Source organism: Onychostoma macrolepis, chromosome 18 (assembly GCF_012432095.1).
Source record: "Onychostoma macrolepis isolate SWU-2019 chromosome 18, ASM1243209v1, whole genome shotgun sequence".
Taxonomy (NCBI): domain Eukaryota; kingdom Metazoa; phylum Chordata; class Actinopteri; order Cypriniformes; family Cyprinidae; genus Onychostoma; species Onychostoma macrolepis.
Window position 1 is genome coordinate 16,967,114 of NC_081172.1, and position 18,985 is coordinate 16,986,098.

General features: G+C 36.5%; 1 protein-coding gene and 1 long non-coding RNA gene across 4 annotated transcripts in view; one reads left to right on the top strand and one right to left on the bottom strand.

Annotated features, from left to right (window-relative positions):
• Window positions 1-6,255: 6,255 nt before the first annotated feature.
• LOC131524761 (uncharacterized) overlaps window positions 6,256-18,985 on the bottom strand; it is a 48,360-nt gene continuing 35,630 nt past the window's right edge. The window contains exon 3 of the long non-coding RNA XR_009267066.1: window positions 6,256-6,383. This is a non-coding gene — a long non-coding RNA (uncharacterized LOC131524761). The remainder of the gene's footprint in view (window positions 6,384-18,985) is intronic.
• The window catches only part of b3gat1a (beta-1,3-glucuronyltransferase 1 (glucuronosyltransferase P) a), a 44,773-nt gene continuing 32,068 nt past the window's right edge, over window positions 6,281-18,985 (top strand). For 2 of the 3 annotated variants that reach the window (XM_058752064.1, XM_058752068.1), the window contains exon 1: window positions 6,281-6,411. The gene's annotated coding sequence lies outside the window, so the exon portion shown is untranslated. Of the gene's footprint in view, window positions 6,412-10,298; window positions 10,314-18,985 lie in introns of those variants that run through there. The other variant, XM_058752065.1, reaches the window with a different exon arrangement.

Consider the following 18,985-nt stretch of genomic DNA (forward strand, 5'->3'; position numbering starts at 1 on the left):
TGCTTCACGATGCCATAGAAGAACCTTTTTGTCTAAATGGTTCCATCAAGAACTTTTAACATCTGAAGAACCTCTCTGTTTCACAAAAGATTCTTTATGGCGAAAGAAGGTTCTTCAGGTTATAAAAAGGTAAGAAAGAGATGGTTCTTTAAAGAACCTGTGACTGAGTGGTTCTTTGTGGAACCAAAAATGGTTCTTCTATGGCATCGCTGTGAAGAACCTTTTGAAGCACCTTTATTTTTAAGAGTGTAGTTTAAACCAGTCCTATTCAACAAATGTGAATGTGCTTCTTGCTTTCAAAGTGAATAAGTGTCAAGTGTCATTGTTTCCATTTATTTAGCACAAATTGCACAATTACATCAAAAAAAAAACATACAGGATTTAATGATGAGCATCACAGTTATTATTCACAGCTTCACAACTTCAGAAATGCTATGATGGGGAGAAAATGCAGCAAATAAGGCATGATAAACCTGCCTTTGAACTATTTTGAACATAATTTGTTCTCATTCCTGTATAGCTCTTATACATGAAGCTTCTATAACATTATTGCTTGTCCTCGTTATTGCTTGTACACAGCGGACAGCGTACCACCACATTCTTTAGACTTGAATCTTCAGCTTTCGCTTTTATGCTTTATTAAAGCTGCAGTCCGTAACTTTTTTGGGTTAAAAATGATCCGAAATCAATATTTGAGCAAGTACATAACCAGCCAGTGTTCAAAACTATCGCCTTACTTTAGCCCAATTTATCATAATGTTTTCTAATTTGAGTGGTACGCGGGAAATTCGAGCATGACACTGCGTCATTACGTCACGTCTGTAAACTTAAAGAAGTTGTCTCGGCTAGGAGGCTATCGCATGTGAGGATCCTGCAGGTGGAGGATCGTTTATAGCCTTCTCTCACAGCAGCTAGAATAATTAAATGTATCATTTTGATGGCGGATTGTAATCCAGAAAGGATTATGTGTTTCTGAAACATATGTGAATGAAATTAAATTATATTCCAGTTTTAAATGTGCTTCTGATTACAGATAGCCTGGGATTACACAAGATTTGTATTTTAAAGAAAACCAGTTCGAAGGGAGCATAGTTTGCTTTTTGGGTTAAAAGAATTTCTTATTATGAAATTCGAATGGTATGACAATTAGATTAGACTGTACAGAAATTTAAATCTACAAGCAAATACACACTATACTCATAGTCATGCAATGCTGATGTTATTAACATTAATAATTTGACAATAAAGTATAACAATAATAATAATTTGCACGTTTGATGTGATATGAGCTAACCGAACTTTAGATTAAATCATCATTAATAGTGCGATTTATGGTAATGCTTTTTTCCTCAGTTGGTCAGAACAAATGTGGCAGACTTATTACTTACTTGTTCAGATGACAATATACAGTGAAAATTCTTATTTGGGTCATATATTCCAAGACGTAGGCTAGAATCTGTGATTACGAAGTACAGTAAACATCCACACCGGTGCGTGACTGACTTCCAGGTTTTCAAACGGAGATGGCGACAAAGAGGCAAAACTTGTGGACTGCAGCTTTAAATATAATATAATATAATATAATTCAAGTTCAAAAGTTTGGAGTTGGTAATGTTTTTGAAAGATTTGAAAGTCGCTTATGCTCACCAAGGCTGCATTTATTTGATCACAAATATAGTAAAGTAATATTGTGAAATATTATTAAAATTTTAAAGCTGATTACATTTTTTTTTATTTGAAATAGAAAATTTTTGTTACATTATGAATGTGTTTACTGACACTTTTGATCATTTTAAGTCTTTGTTAAAATTAAAATGGTTAAAATGTAAAAAACAAAACAAAAAAACAAAACAATTTATATTAAAACATTAAAAATAGTATCAAATATCAAATTACATTTTAAGTTACAAAGCTTCAAATATGAGTGTAAGGTTTCATGGCAGTTTCACAGGTCAGTTTTTCCTATAGTCACTTCCAAAAGTTCGGAACTTGGCCAGAAGTGAATTATTGATGACTGCAGAATAAAGAGGCATTTATTTCATGTGGGTTTGCCTGAATTAATCATAACATGAGACAAAGATGGGTGATGAATTCTTTCAGTACAAAACCTACCATTTTTCCTGTAAATGACAATGTCCTTTTGCACAAGTGGACCCAGCCATTATCAACAGCATCACTTTACCGCACACATTTAGCAGATGCTCTATTGTCTGTAGAGTGTTCTTGCATTTTCTGCCTACAGTTTAAACACGCGCAACATGCAATTTTGACATCAGCATTCCCAACGTGTCTGTTGACAGAAATATTTGAAGGAACCATCGCCAGAGATAACTGACTCACGATTTGTAAATGTAATGGAACTTCATACCAGACTGGATCACTGCAGTGTTTAACTGTAACATTTCAAATATTTATTCAGTATTACACTATGAATTTACACTGACATACATTCCTTTTTTTTTTTACCAAGAGTTTTGAACAAAGGGTAGTATAGTGATTTGATTTTGTCCCCGAAGTATCCTCCCCCACAGATTCCCTCCATACTAGCTATAGGTATAGTTTCCATGGAGACACTGACTGTATAAGGCCTGTACATTTCCGATATGCAGATGTGTGCAGTGGTCCGAGAGCAATAGAGCATCATTGAGATATTAAGGCTGACATTTCTTACCGACAAGCACAATGTCAAGCTCCTTTCCCACTGGATTTATGGTGCGGTTGATGTGGTAAGTAGCGTTGACTGCAGGGTGGAGTGGGGGCTGTATGAATACACTGCAACAGAAAGCAATGGACTGTTGATTCATCCCCCGTGTCTGTGGGCTTGCACAATTGATCAATACTAATCCCCTCATCCGTCACAGGTCACATCCAGTCAAACATCTCTCACTGTCAGCACATGAGCGCACAAGAAGTGACTCTCAGGACGCAGGTTTAACAGTCTTCTGGGATCAGCAGCTAAGAATGCACGCAGTACTCTTGTTATGTAACTCAAAAAACAGATAACATATGGCAAAAAATAAAATCAGATTTTTTTCAGAACCTTTGACTGATTTCGTTTTTTTTTTTTTTTTTTTACATTTAACTAGTCAACATAAAAACTGCATGATTCAACTAACATTTTCATTATTAACTATGAAGTTAAAGAAAGTGCATCACACATGTAATGGTCAATATGGTGTAAATGTATAACAAATTCACAAATATATATCTTTGCAAAAAAGATGCATGAAATATGAAGGCACATATTGTAACATATCCTATCCAGCAGATATGTGCTTGACAGGCACGCTTGGCTATTGTGTATATGATATAAAAATGTCTGTATATGTGTAACCATGATTTGTACATCCTTTTTTTTTTTGGTCAACTGAGCTTGTTTCGGTGCACTCTCTGGGATTACCTTCCCTCGAAAAATCCATAAAAACAAGACACAATGTACTGTATTAACAAAGGAATTTTCAGTATTTTTTATTACACATTTTACCTGTATTTTGAATTTTTTACTTTATTGCTTCGAGGTTTAGGGGTAACAGAAATGTCCTTAAAAAAAAATAATAATAATTTTGGAATCCTATATTGCAGTGATTATCAGTCGGGCCGGTACCCACTGGGTGTCTCGACAAACTTCCAAGGGAGTCAAGATTATTTCAAATTTAAACTTGGTTTTAAATAGGACAAAACATGAATTACAATAAACTAAGTCTACTAAAATAAAATTTTTTAACATTGTTCAGACCTAGTCCTAGAGTCATGTGAACCAGTAAAATATTATAACTCTATGAACATTTTTATAACGTATACATTTTTCTAGTACGCCAAGAACTATTTTATTAGGTTGAAATTAAGTAAAACATATGCCTTATCATTATCCTTCATCTTGATCCCGTAAATTACAAATGACTGGAAAAGTCATGCACATTAAAATCTGCTCTCCTGAAATGATATAAAATTTTGACTCATTATTTGAGTTATTTTCTTTTTATTTAGGGCCTTTGGAAAAAAATGGAAAATTTTGGAATGTTTCTGGAACTTTATCAGAACTTTTTGCAACCCTAATTGAGAACCACTGTGTCACAGGTTAACCTGTTGACTCTATAGACTTGGACTTACAAACACACCCATTTCACTTGTACTGGACATTGCCGGCAAATTAACACCTGTGTACACACCAGGAAAGTGTTATGGAGTTTTTGTTTTGTTTAGGCTAAGTTTGTTACTGCTGTGTTTGTTCTAGTTTTCAACTCTTGATAGTTTTCCTTAAATCACAATTTTTCTAAAAAGTTCAAAAGGTCAGTACATACAGTACATGTGGTGATTATATTTATTTTTCTATAAATTTTCTACAAACCTTGTTCAGTTAAATTTCCAGGTTCACACTCTGTACAATCAAACCCTTAATCTAGGTCCAACTGGTTTTTAAAACAACCGCCACCTCACTTCCTGTGGAATTAGGAACAGTTAGTTTTCCATTTAATTTGTTGGTAAACTATCTTCTGTTAATGGTTGTTGTTTTACTTGTTCGGAGGGTTTAAGTCTGGTTGTGCTGGATATTTACATTATTTCATTTGTTTGTTACAGACAATTTTGTTTGTTTTCTCCCCAGTTGGTATGCCCTGTAGGAGGGGCATTAGCCTATAAATAGGCTTGCTAGCTGAAAGGAAGTCAGTTTTACATTTTGTCTTTGGTTCTGATTCGGACTGAGCAATGTTAGATACTTGGGCCATTTTGGTGTAGCCAAAGAAAGCACATTGTTGCTGTTTGTTTCTTTTTGTACAGTTTTTATTTATTTTTGTTTCCTCATGCACTTGATGGTATTTTTTCACCTTCCAATAAACCACCAATTTTTGATTATTGCACCAACATTTTGTACAGGACGTCATTTCCTTTACCACTCCAACTGGTTGGCCTTCCCACACACTGCTACAATATATATGAAGCAGGCTTCATGGCAGGAGCATACATGTAATGCCTTAAAAGTCTGGAACAGATCCACTTAATTGGACAAAATTGGTGGAACCTTTTTGGAGTAAATAGCATATTCTGCAGATTGCTTTAAAGTTAAATGACATGGACTAAAAGCCAAAAACAAAAAAAAACACATCTTTTCTTGGGCTTTAGCATCATCTTAAACAACTTGTTTTATCCTTAAATTACTTTTAAGTTCCATTATTAGAACGGATCATAGTGAAACGACATGCCTCTGTTGTGGTCCTGTCAATAACCTGTTAAAGCTATCTATCTGTTAATTCCACTCGATCTCTTTTGATCATAGGCAGACATGTGATTTTGCCTATTACACTGAATCAATAAACAGCTCAAGGCCAGATACATAAAACTTTATTAACTGACAGAATACGTTCCTACCTTCATCAATAATCGATATAAATGGACAGCATTAAATAAGATCTCAGACTTCAGCAGGTATTCAGTCTCCAACAAAGAGTACAGGCAACAGCAGGTGGAAAAGCCAAATCAAAACGTGGTTCCCTTGAAGCTGGTGCTAGAGGAAACTCTATTTATAATGTATGCGTGTGTCAAAGAGATTTAGGTGTAGATAAAACACTCTTTCTGTAAAAAAAATATTTGCAATGGTCTCACTGTGTAAATATAAAATGCCCACATTAAAAAAAAAAAAAGAAAGAAGTAAAAAAATATATACAGTATGCTGTTCTGTACAGCTCAGTAAACTCAATGGCTTTATTCAGGCAGTTAAAATCAGATTTTTTGTTATATCTGACTCAAATTAGTTTCATTGTTTATATGTTGAACAGCAAATTTAGATATGGATTAAAATCCAATTAAAATAACATTATTGAAAATGTGCTTGAATGGATTTCAACAATTTTTTTCATCCTTTGGAATGCGTATGTACAGTACCACATAATGTGTAACACACAGTTTACCTCCGATTTGCCTTCATGAGTACATCGCAATATTGAATACACTGTCTGAACAAACAAAACTGACTTCTTCACCTGCAAAACATCTGAATTGAATTACAAATCGGTTTTGGTGCAGTGTGAACGCACCACTTACAGGCCACATTTATATTTATCCATATTTCCCACCATAAATTATCTCTAATAATGAATGACGCCTACTCCAAACCTGCCCTCCCCTCGTCCCCTAGTTCTCAATGCCTGCCTTTGTCCGAAGATGAGAATGAGCCATTCTGTCTCTCACAGATGACCCCTCTTGTCTCCACAGCCGCCTGCTGAGGACGTGACTGCCCACGTGGTCTGGATGACAGCAGCTGCCTCTCACAGCCCCTGACGTCCCCTGGCAATCTGAGAAACACATCCTCATCCTCCGTTTCCACGCTCTCGACCCCCCCGGTCAGCAAGGATTATTGAGTCTCTGGATTACTGAAGTGTCCGCTTTGGCTGCGGGAGAAAGGGCACACTATTACTTGTGAGTATCCTCAGCTGCTCTGAGCCTCAGTTCTGCCTGTGCAATTACAGTCATTATGGGCTTTTGTGCTTACTTGGTGGAAGAGAAAACGCAGGGAAGACTTTATTAGAGCAAATGAAATGCTTCATCAAACATTATTGGCCATTACTTTAATTATCGGCATAACAGAATGAAATGAACAAAAACAGATCTTTCTTGCCTTGAGTTCTTGTATCTGAAATGGGCTCGAGACTAAATTGAAACTGGCTATACGTGACGTGAAGGAACTGGGGCATTGCCAGCAATGTCATGCTACTGTTTTGGCCACAAAACGCCTAGAGCGAGACTCGGGCATGTTAGGGATTCGGTTAGTGTCTATGTGAGTGAGTGCATAGTTTGTCAAACTACCGCAGTAAATAATTTAAACAAATGAATGTACGACAAGGTTGTGTGCAGTTTCAGCATTTGCTAGGGTTGCCAGCTCTCTCAAGATTTCCAGTTTCAGTGTGAGAATGGGTTTAGAAATTCAATAGATCTAGGGAGAGACCACACACCATTTGATTTCAACAATCTGTGAGGCCTGGGCTTCGTACTGCTGGTGCAAAATATCTTAGGCCTGCTATTGACTGAGAGTGTTTGAGTCTAGGGGCGAGTAAAACATGCAAGGTGAATTAATGCAATGAATTAATGCAATCTGAGATGTGAAAAGAGGGAGAGCCAGAGAGGCTACACGGATGGATTTTTCTGTATGTGGGCTGCCTGAATCAGAAATCGACTGGAGTGATGAAACCAGTACACGTCTGATTGGATGAAGAAAAATTTGTACTACAAAGAAACACACTATACACTGTAAAAAGTGATAAGTTGACTTAACTTTAAAAAATTGAAGAAACCCGTTGCCTTAAAATAATTAATTAAACAATAATTAAAAAAAAAAAAGTTAAGTGAACTTAACAATTCACTTAACTAATTTTTTTTTTTTTTATTATTACTTAATAACTTTAAGGCAAAGGGTTTCCTCAATTGTTTTAAGTTAAGTCAACTTATCACTTTTTACAGTGTAAAAACAACAGGCCCAGCTTTCAAAGAAAGAGACTGTTCTGTTCTTTCATGCCATTTTTTTCTGTTAGTAAAAGAAGACAACATGAATTCATAATTTCTGGTCTTAATGGATGTTCCTGGTTATATTTTGTGCAATTTATAGGAGTATTTTATTTCAAATAATAATAAATAAATACAATTTAAAAAAAATGTAAACTATGAAACAGCCTTCAATGTTTGCTTTTTTTAATGTCACTCTGTTGCTCCATTTAACTCATTACAGAGGAGTCCATCACTTTCCCTGGGCTAAACTTTAAAGTGTTAATTAAACGAATGAAAATTCCATCATTTAATATTTACTTCTGTTTTCAGTGGGCAGCAAAAGGAGTTCAAAAATATCTAGATAATAGTAGGATGTAATTATTACTATTAAAGACAATATAACAAATGTAAGTATGTTTTTATTGAAGCCCATTTTCATCTTAAAGTGAATAATAAAAAGGTAATTATGAGATAAAGCAAGAAATAAAATCACAATGGTTAGCAAAGAGAGAAATTCTTGCAATTCTTTTTTAACTCTGAAAATGGTCTTCCATGTTTTTGTGTAATTCAAACCACAATAATATCCAAAGATTGCCAAGGCTATAATGGAATCCTCCAAAATGAGGTGAAAATGTCTCAACATCAGTGTCTTTGGTGAGGCAAGACAGATGTCACAAAATGACACTGCCCTGATATATATGGTTGGTAAACTCTTGAAAAGCAGAAACAGCATCCTGAACTCAAAGTAAATTAGTCTCCTTTTCTAAAATTACGAATGGCTTATAAGCATTCTCAGATCAATCCGGGAGTCCAGCCGTCATGTACTCTACTCAGACTTTGAACACTGCTAAATGAGTCTTTCAGCTTTAGATAAGGCAGCACAATGGCTGTCACAAACACACACCGACATACAAAGGTGCACAAACATGGTCTGAAAGCACCAGGAGGCTGTGGATGTGATGAACTGAATGGAAGACTGTCCTTTCCAGCTCAGCAGTGTTTCAGTGGCACATCCTGCTCCTGCAGAGAGAGTGCGGCTCAAGAGAGACCCGGGCTGATCAGCAGTTCTTGGACTTAATTAACACCAGAGGTCTAGCAGCTGTTGTGCCTCCCCCTACCTTTGCACTCTGTACCACCCACATCTTATATGGGTTAACGTGTTTGAAAACACATATAGCAGTCATAAGTACAAAAGAAATAAACAGCATGGTATTTTCCAGATACTATCTAGCAGATATGTACAGTATTTACAGAAATGACTTTGAAATTGCTTGGCTAATTAGGGTCAACCTACCCTGTATGTAACCATCTATAATTACACTAATACACAATAAAACTGATTTCTTTGCTTTTTAGATGTAAATACACAATTAACCTTCTTACTGAGTATCTAAAAATCAGTTACATTAAATTATAGCTACAAAACTCACTAAAAGGTCCTTATGATTGTCATTACAAGTCTATTAGAAGTCAGTTAGAAGTGTTCTAATATACAGTAAACATAGTTGTGTAGACAGACAGACAGACAGATAGATAGATAGATAGATAGATAGATAGATAGATAGACAGACAGATTTTTAATGTACAAATATTTTTACTATAATTTCCCCAAATTCTATGTACTAATACTGCTCTTTACTGTAAACAATATAATTTTATAATGTCACATTAATATACCTTTTTGTGTCCACAATCAAACTGCAATGGACTATAATGTGTTTTACTCATGCGACCCATTAACTGACAGTACATTAAAACTGTATAAAATAGATTTGCTGTGAGTTTAACTCCACCAGCACAGCACAAATGGAGGGACATACACCTCACCCACAGGGATAATAACATCTCTCATTATAAAAGAGCTTTCTGAATGACTGTGGGGAAAAACAACAACAACAAAAAAACCGTTCCTCTCTAAGTAAATAAGATGGAAACACATGAAAAATTAGTTATTTGATATCTATCTGTCCATCTGTCTTCTTGAAAGTAAAAATGGGGGGTTATCACCCCATGGTTTTATCAGTTTTAGACAGATGTGAGCAGACCTAGGAAGCCTAGCAACCCCGACACATGGATAATTTATATTTCTCGGGAAAGACACTTAAGCCCATCCATTTCCATGCTCAGAGCAGTATGTTAAGAAAAGAAACTAGCTTGTTTTCCAGAAGGCTTCTGTATTCTAAACACAATAAAGCGTTTGATTTGACATCCATGCGCCTCAGCAGCCTCGTGTGTTAAAATCCTCTCACAATTTGGAACAGTAATTCATTGCTTAATGCTTTCTGTGGAGCCTTAAAGTTTTCCAAAGAATAAAAATATCTGCTTTTCTCTCTCAGCCGCAACGAGGGGTAGCACACATCCGCAAAACATTCCATTGTAAACCCAGAACAAGATCTATTAATAGGCTGTTCTTTATCTGCTCATTAAGAAATCAATAGGATACGTCCGCATTTGAAACAGGATGTAACCTTTGCGCCCGAGACTGATCTGATATCATCAGAAAATCCTCATATCTTGCATGTGTTCAATTATAGCTGCTGAGATACTCCAAAGAGTCTGCTTACAGCTGTGTGGGAGCGCGACTGATTCGTTCGCATTTGAGACGAACTCATAATTAAATCCATGAATGTCCGACACAGAGGCTGAGACAAACCCATGGCATTGTGGCTTGTTTATGTGACATGATTTTAGCATTTGTATGGCTGCGAGTAATGCAAGCAAATGAGCCAAAGCGTGTGTAGTAAATCCACACTAAATCTTTTTCTCTTTTCCGTGTGTTTCTTTTTGCTCTTTGGAGTAATCCCATCACTGTAGAGCGTTTCCAGTGTGGAGCGTTTACCGTGAGTACTTCCATATGCCATTTACATGCTTCTAGACTGTTTGCACACAGATGCTAAGCTATGCAAATAGCAACACAAACGCAATACGCCTTATATACATAGAAATTATTGCATGATAAATATGTGTGAAGTGACATGGGGAATGGGAAGATGAGGACATGAAAGGCATTTCCTAGTACAGTGGTTCTCAAAGTGTGGGGCCATCCGCAGAAAAAGAAAATAAATAAAACAGTAAATAGTCAATGGACGTTACTTAGAATGGGAGATGGATCGGTTTGTGAAAGCCACAGATGAAGTCGCACAGACCCAGGCAGGTGCTGGTAATTTAAAAGCTACATGTGGAAAATATTGATGAGGCATATCTTGCTCTCGGTTTCACTCATCATGTCTACACCGGACGCTACAGTCTACACTGGATGCGACAAGGTGACCGTTGCAAATCATTTGAACTTTGTGTCAGTGCGTTATATAGAACGAGGCATCAGTTTAATGTCGGGGATTTGTTGTGTCGCATCGCGCCGCATCCAGTGTAGACGATTGTAATGGGTTCTACTGATTATAATGGGTTCTACTGTATTTTGTCACGGTGCAATGCAATGCTCGCGTCCGGTGACAAGGTTTTTAATGTCGCTGGTGAGGAGGAAAGGCCTGTGTGTGTCCTATGCCTCAGCTGACAGCATGAGACCCACAAAAAACAACAGAGTGAATAACAGTTATTCTCATTTTTGTGATGCAGGTGTTTACACATTTACACAAACATAAATTTTTCATAATGTTTAGTGAAGTTATTTGGTAGTCTGAGGTGGGATGGGGATTCATGGGGGGTGGGAGGTGTGGGGGCATCAGATTTTTTTTATAGGTTTAAAGGGGGGACGCGACCAAAAAAGTTTGAGAACCACTGGCCTAGTACATAATAAAATAGGTAGCACTTTAGAATGCTGTTCCGTCATTAATAAATAACAAACAAATGAGCACACAATATTAACATAGTAACAACTCTTAAAGGGATAGTTCACCCAAAAATGAAAATTCTGTCATAAATTACTCACCCTCATGCTGTTCCAAGCCTATAAGACCTTCGTTCATCTTCGGAAAACACATATTAAGATATTTTTGATAAATTCCGAAGAGCTCTCCTGACCCTCCCATAGACAGCAAGGATCCTAACATGATCAAAGCACAGAAACGTAGTAAGGACATTGTTAAAATAGTCCATGTGACATCAGTGTTTCAACCGTAATTTTACGAAGCTACGAGAATACTTTTTGTGCGCAAAGAAAACAAAGATAACGACTTTCAACAATTCGTCTCCTCAGCGTCACCCTGGCGCCATTTTATGTTTATGGACCTTGATCGAGTTAGGACCCTTGCTGTCTATGGGAGGGAGAGATCTCGGAATTCATCAAAAATATCTTAATTTGTGATGAACGAAGGTCTTACGGGTTTGGAACGACATGAGGGTGAGTAATTAATGACAGAATTTTCATTTTTGGGTGAACTATCCCTTTAAATAGCAAGAAACTCTGATTAATGAATCAGTAAGTAATATCACTCTGTTGAATGTGGTAGTTCACTATTATCTATTCATAACTACTATTCCCACCCCCCACCGGAAAACTACTATTTTTATTTATTTTATTTTTTTTGTAAAATGTATGTTTTACAAAAAAATTATATTTTGGTCTTTCTACTTCAAAACTTTTTGTTTAATTAAATGTTATTTCTGACTAAAACTGAAGTTAATCCTACACCAATTTTTTTCTTCATTCTTTTTTTCACTGAACATCATGGTAAACCACTAGTCACATGATTTATCTATCTTACCTAAATTATTGTCTGCTATTATTAATTATGCAAGAGACTGAATGTTAAAGTAGTGGTTAACATGTTGCGTTGTTTTGCATTAATTATTGATTAGTTTCATATTATAATATCGTTTAATTTTCAGGGAGGCATGAAAAATATTAATCATTGATTGGCTAATAGTTAACTACTACATTCAACTGAGTGCTATTACTTACCAATTTATTAATAAGAGATTCATGTTAGTTAATAGTAGTTACTAGAACGTTAACATTGCTTTACACCTGTTTAGTTACTGATTAATGGCAGAACTGATTTCTCCCAATTTGCAAAGATGGACCAAATTCAGCTCAGATTTCTAGAAAAGACTCTTATTGAGACTTGATGAGGTTATGAAGCACATTTAAAATGTGTTGTCAAGGAATGCTAATTAGCATTTCTATTAATGAGGGAATTGGAGACTCTCCAAAAAATCTATGGGAAAAACAACTCTAGGAGAACTTGTGTTACAGTATGATGGGCCCCAGGGAGGACCAGAGGGAGGAGAAGAACCTTCACTGCTGAAAAAATATAAATCCAGATTTCTACAATCCTCTGTGGGAACTTTTTAGCAGTTGGAAGCCCTGAGGCAGTACGCAATAGTGGTCCTCCCTAATGTGATATGGTAGTTTTGTTTTCCAATAACAGCAAAAAATGACAAAAACACATGTTGTATAATGCCCATGATCTGCACAGTATATAGCATGCAAGATTTATTAATGTATAAAATAGCCTTTAACTTCATTTAAATTTACCCTCAAATTAAAATATTGTCATCATTTACTCACCTTCAAATGACAACATTAAGTTTTGGCAGACTATCCTTCAACTAAATGTTAACTATTCCCTGTGTTGTGTAATATCCCTGTTGGAAGCAGTAACATGTTAATTCACAAGTGAGCTTAAGGAATTTTTATTGGAACTTCGAAAAAATGGAACCCAGCTAAGTCAAGGATGAATTTTAATCTCCCACAGCGCAAGAACAATCAATCTTTTCTATTCAATCTGTCCCTCGGCTCTTGGGAATGAATTCAGCTCAGTCTCATGTATTTTATCCCGTTCCCAAATCAAACAGTCTGAAACGACAGCATTACAAGTGAGAGAAGTATTAACCTTTTTGCCTTTGTGGGTGGCTGTGTAGATCAGCAGTATAAGAACTACAGTCATATGAATAGCAGACTAGACTGATTCCTTGAAGTGTGGGCCATTATTTGTCATAATGAGTGTGCTTTGCTGGACTTAAGCTGTTCTGTTCTACAAGACCCTCAAGGCAGATTTACACTGTATGGTCATGCAAGCATTCCATCTCATCTCAGCCCAGACATATACTGTACAGCATCAATAGTTTTACTCAGAAGAGGAGACACTGTATCCTTAAGAATAAACATGAACACATTAAACAGAAGAATCAAAATAGCAGAGACGCAATCTACCACCATGTATAGACAAACAAAGAACTATCTATAACTTATTTGGGTATACAAGTATTTGATGTGGGCAGTCAAAGGGTCCTCTTACAGCCTTCAGAAATACACCAGAAACTAATTTAAGACCTTTGAGTGAATATAAAGCTCATTACAGCCACCTTCATGGCATCTTTGACCTCCACAATTCGATTAAGTCTACTTAATACATTGCTTTACTCAATAGCTGAATTCCCACTCACTTCCTCTCAATCTACAGTATTAGAGATTTGTTTGAGCTTGTGCTTTCCAGTGCTTTTTATAGTTCAATGGTTTGGTCGGAGGTTACATGTCTCCCCTTGACTGTTAATGATATAACCACCAGAATTGATGCTGCTTGTTCTTTTCCAAAGGTATTCAAACAAATATAATAAAGATATAATCTGTAATGGAATTAAATATATTCAGAATCACATATGTAAGTAGAGGATTTATTAATATTACCATGAAGTGCATGGACTCAACAATAAGGCTGGGAATCAACACATATTTCCTGATTCTAAATCATATGATTTTGATTCAAATTCGTGTGGCTCTTGATTCACCTAAAAGTACCAGTTCATAAGTGCACATTTTTTGTGAACTGGGCTGCACCTCGCTGTATGTTTTTGATTCATTAAAAGACCCACTGTTCTTGAATCGGACTACACTTGTCACACTTTTTGCCTGCAGCCCATGAGGACCACCCAACAGAAAGACCTTTATTACACCTGCATATCATATGGTACACACAATACTTCTTTTTGAATCACTTTCAATAGCGATGGCAAATTTACATTCACACCTCAGGTAAGATACATATGATTACTTTTGCTGTGTTGCTGAAGATTGAGCAGTGGGGGAACTGGATACACAGATAAGCCCGGGACACACCGGGCTGATGATCGGCCATCGGGCAACGTCGGTCGCCTTTGGTTTTTCCGGGGCGTTCCGCACTATTGGTAAGGAAGAGAACTCAGATGGGCATAAGTTGCAAATGGCACTGGCATTGTCAGCCCTTGTTCTTCTTCTTGTGGATAAAGAAAGAAAGAAATAGATAGAATAACAACAAGTGTCTGTCTATCCATTTCTTTCTTTCTTTATCCACAAGAAGAAGAACAAGGCCTTGCCAAGAAGAACAATGCCAGTGCCATTTGCAACTTATGCCAATTCTCTCAGATCATATCTTTAATAATTCACATTGCGTGCTTGTCACTCGTGTGAATGAGCACCGATTTGCCTCAGCAATTTCGTAAAACCTGTAGGCAAGTAAAAATCAGGGCTAAAATTGTGCAGTGTGAACTCGGCATTAGTAGACGCTGCTTGCTTTGTAGCTCTTCCAGTTTCCCCCTCTGAATGCCGAATACAGACTTCTGCCACCTGCTGGTATGAGAGAGTTATGTTCTCTCATGCAAGTGCAGAGCGTCTATGCTAGTTGGCTGACGGCTATAGTCTGTTCAGTGTGTTCTAGAGCAACTTTTTTTGCCCCGATGCAATGGACGCAGTCAGCATTCCTCAGTGCTACTGTAGTTCTTTGGCTTCAGCTTGGTGTGTCCCTACCCATTCAGGCAATCTTCTAACTTCTAACATTATAAAAAATAAAAATAAGTAAATAAAACATTAATTTAAAAATTAACAACAGGACCCAAACTATAAAACTGAGTGTTCTTTCAGCAGAACGAAGAAGCATGGAGGACGGGAAGCACTGTACACTCTCGTGCAGAATAAAAATATAAGAATAGCTATCGGGATCATTCAAATGACGATCACAGCCAGTTGGAGAAAATTTACTCAGGCCTAACCAACAAAGCAAAATTATTAATGTGAAACAGTCTACTGAATAAGCTTTTAAATGTCTCTTTGATTATTTGTTTAATTATTAGTACTACGCAATGTTTTCCCTGCTGTCCTCAACCCTATCAGAACAGACCTGTCCGTTTATTTATTTATATCGCACTGCTGTTTCTTCTCTGCACCTGTTTCTGTCTCACCCCGGCTTTGTATCCAGTCTCTTATCTTCACTCTCTGCTTGTTCAAGTGCCATGATGACACGGTAGTGCAGCTACAGTGGGTTAAGAAGCCAGCCAGGTGTCAGGTTTCTCTGCAAAGTCACTCCTTGTGCTCTGAATCACTGACACCGCACCTCTGCTGCTGCCGATACCAAACATCCCCGCGTGTCAGCAGTTCTTTCCTTCTGTCATATTAATCTGCCACTGAGTACATTAAAATGTGACTTTGGAGTAAGCACTCAGTGTATTGCTGTCTGTAAAATGCCAGAAAATGTTAGATGAGACCAGAAATCCTATCAGGTCAGAAGGAATGTCTGCTGTATTACATTTCGTTGTTCAAGGACATAACCTCTACTGTAGAACCACACGGAATAACCTGAGAATGTAGAGCATATCCTGTATTAACTAAGCCATCTTTGATTTGTCACATCCTGAGGACACATCAGGCTATTTTAAAATATCAAAGCACGTTCCAAGTGAAAATTGGGAAAATTACCAATGATTACTTTATACAATATTTAATCTTTATGAAAGAGACACTAAATCATTCACTCAATCAATTCGTTCAAAAACGCTGATTCATGCAGTAATGAAAGTCACTATGGCTGCATCCAAAATAGTATACTGTACTATTTTTGTATATATATATATACATATATATACATATATATATATATATATATATATATATATATATATTTACTTCACAACTTTCAAAACTTTGTATGTTCTATATACATAGTTTGAATGTGTATGGCATGAAAGTAATCCAGACCTATTACATTTGTCAGGTTGTCATTATCATGTGATTTTCAGCGTCAGATGTGTTGCTTCTCTTCTGTTCACAAATCGTTTTATTAATACTGTGAATTTTGACATAATATCCTTTTTTTAGATACTGTTTTTTGCCTACTAGATGGTATAGGAAAGTCTGCGTAAACGCAGCCTATCTTTATGAAAGAGTCTTTGAATTATTCAGTCCAATCAATTCGTTCAAAAGCATTGATTTGTTTAGTAACAAAAGTGACTGTCTTTATAAATAAGTCATTGAATCACTCACCCAAGTTATTGTTATATTATAATTGTTACATTATGAGTTATTGCATTAATCATTCATTCTGGAACAGTGGTCTGGCTTACGTAATATTGCGTTAAGTATATTTGTTTTATAACTGTATATCCTCCATCTGTTGTCTGCTTTCCAACTGACATTTTCAAAGAAATCATATCGTAAGTGACAGTTTTACTTCCATATTTACTTCTAGGATGTGATGGCCGGTTTTTATGGGATGTAATGATGTGGAAATTAATGCACTGAGTTCTGGTCAAATGGATCTGCAGTCCCTGGTGGGAGCAATGCTGGCATGCCTCCATCAGAGACCGTCTTTGTTCTTCATATCTATAGTGCATATGCAGCAGTGTAAAATAATGTCCAAGAGTATAAAGCAGGGTTTTTACGATGCTTTGGCTGGATGCTTCACTTTGAAAGGGCTATTCTGAAGCCATAAGCCAGTAAACAAGGTCTCCTTCCATTAATCTCACAGATCCGTTATGCAGTGGTTGTTGGTAGATGTTTTCTGGCATCCATGCCCACAGAAAGGAATAGCATCATAGTTCATGCATATCCATTCAGAGAATATCTCCATTCATAAGCACATTTTTTCAAACATACAAACTTCTGTTCTCTAGTAGTGTTGTCGTCCATGTTTTAGTGAGTTCAACAGAGATGGTGCGATAATGGCCGTATACTTTAATTATCTTAAGGGAGGCATCAGCGTAAATCAGTGTATTACTGCGGCTTACAGTGGCACACTTACGGTTCAGAGCATGTGGCAGCAAGCTAAAGGACAGAATCCCTCACATCATCAGTCTGAGTAATTATGCAATTAAGAGAGCAACAGAGTTGTATTGATGTTTGCATAGAAAATTGCATAGGACACCATTTTGTGTGTTGCAGTGTAAATTATTTTAATTGGTGCAGTAAGGTCTCACAGTTCCTGTGGTTGATATTGACAAACAGAGAATGTCAGGAAATGTGTTCCTCCTTAAAATGGTAAATTAATTAATTTACCCATGTGTCAGAAACATCGGTTTATTACTGTGCCACAACATAATCTGTAAGATTTTAATATGTTTATTCAGCAAGAAAGCATTTAATTGATCAAAAGCAATATTAAAGACATTACAAAATATAGTTTCCACAAAAATATTAAGCAGCACTGAGCACCGAATCAGAATGAATGCATAACGGCTACTGTTTTATTGTGTGTTTTAAATCAAATAAATGCCAAAAACAAATGTCAGATGTCAGATAATTCCACTCTAGGCTAAAAATAAAAACTGTGGTTGGTCATTCAGTGTAACACTATATGTATGTAACAATAATAACACAGTCGGATCCTTTCTAAGTAGGCAGGTCTTGGAAAGAATATGAAGTGCCGTCTGAAATTTTCTTCTTAAATGAGCGTTTTTATCAGGCTCCTATTGGTTCAGTAATTTTACTCTAATGACAATGTATAGGTGCTTTTCTATGCAACAAAAAAAAAGTGAAATAACTGAATAGAGCCTGACAAAAATGCTCAATTTAGAAGAAAATTTCAGATGGCACTTAGAGGCTTTTGCATCGGAACTCTTCATATCTAGCAATGCGCAACATATTTTATGCCACAAGACAACATGAAAGAGACTAGCAGAGAATAGACCTTGTATTAGACATGTAATTGACCTTCAGAATGTGTGAACCTCCTGTCCAGCTTTCAAAGGTCATGTAACTTATCTTGGATGATAAGAGATTCATAATGCTGTTCTAGGAAAAAAAAAAAAGTGTAGAGTTCTCAAATGACTTTCACCATTACAAAAACAAATCAGCTTTCCTTACAACTTATATATTCAGGTTAATCTATGAAGTATTCCATGAAGTATTCTAAAACAAGCAGCTTCAGAAAGGACATATATGTAAGGAATAATTGATGACGGGCGTTGGATTATTAGAAAAATAATGCACACCCGAGGTGGTGATGTTCTAATAATTCAATGGACTGAAGTCAATTATTCCGCTTATACTACGGTTGCCACACCTCAAGACATCGATCATTTGATATATTTCAAGGCATTCGTCCGGTATTTCTACTTAAATCGCTATTGTGAGTAGGATTATTTCTTCCGCATCTCATCCAACGCCTCCATTGCTAATTCCAAAACGTCATTTTAAACCTAGTAACGGAGGCTTGAGCCGTTAATAACAGACTAATGCAGTTAATACAGGTAATAACTGTATCGCTTATGAGAGCGAGAGAGAGAGAGAGAGAGAGAGAATTACCTCTGTGCGTCTCTCAATAGTGTTCGGCAGCAATGTCTCTAGTTATAGCGAAACTTAGTT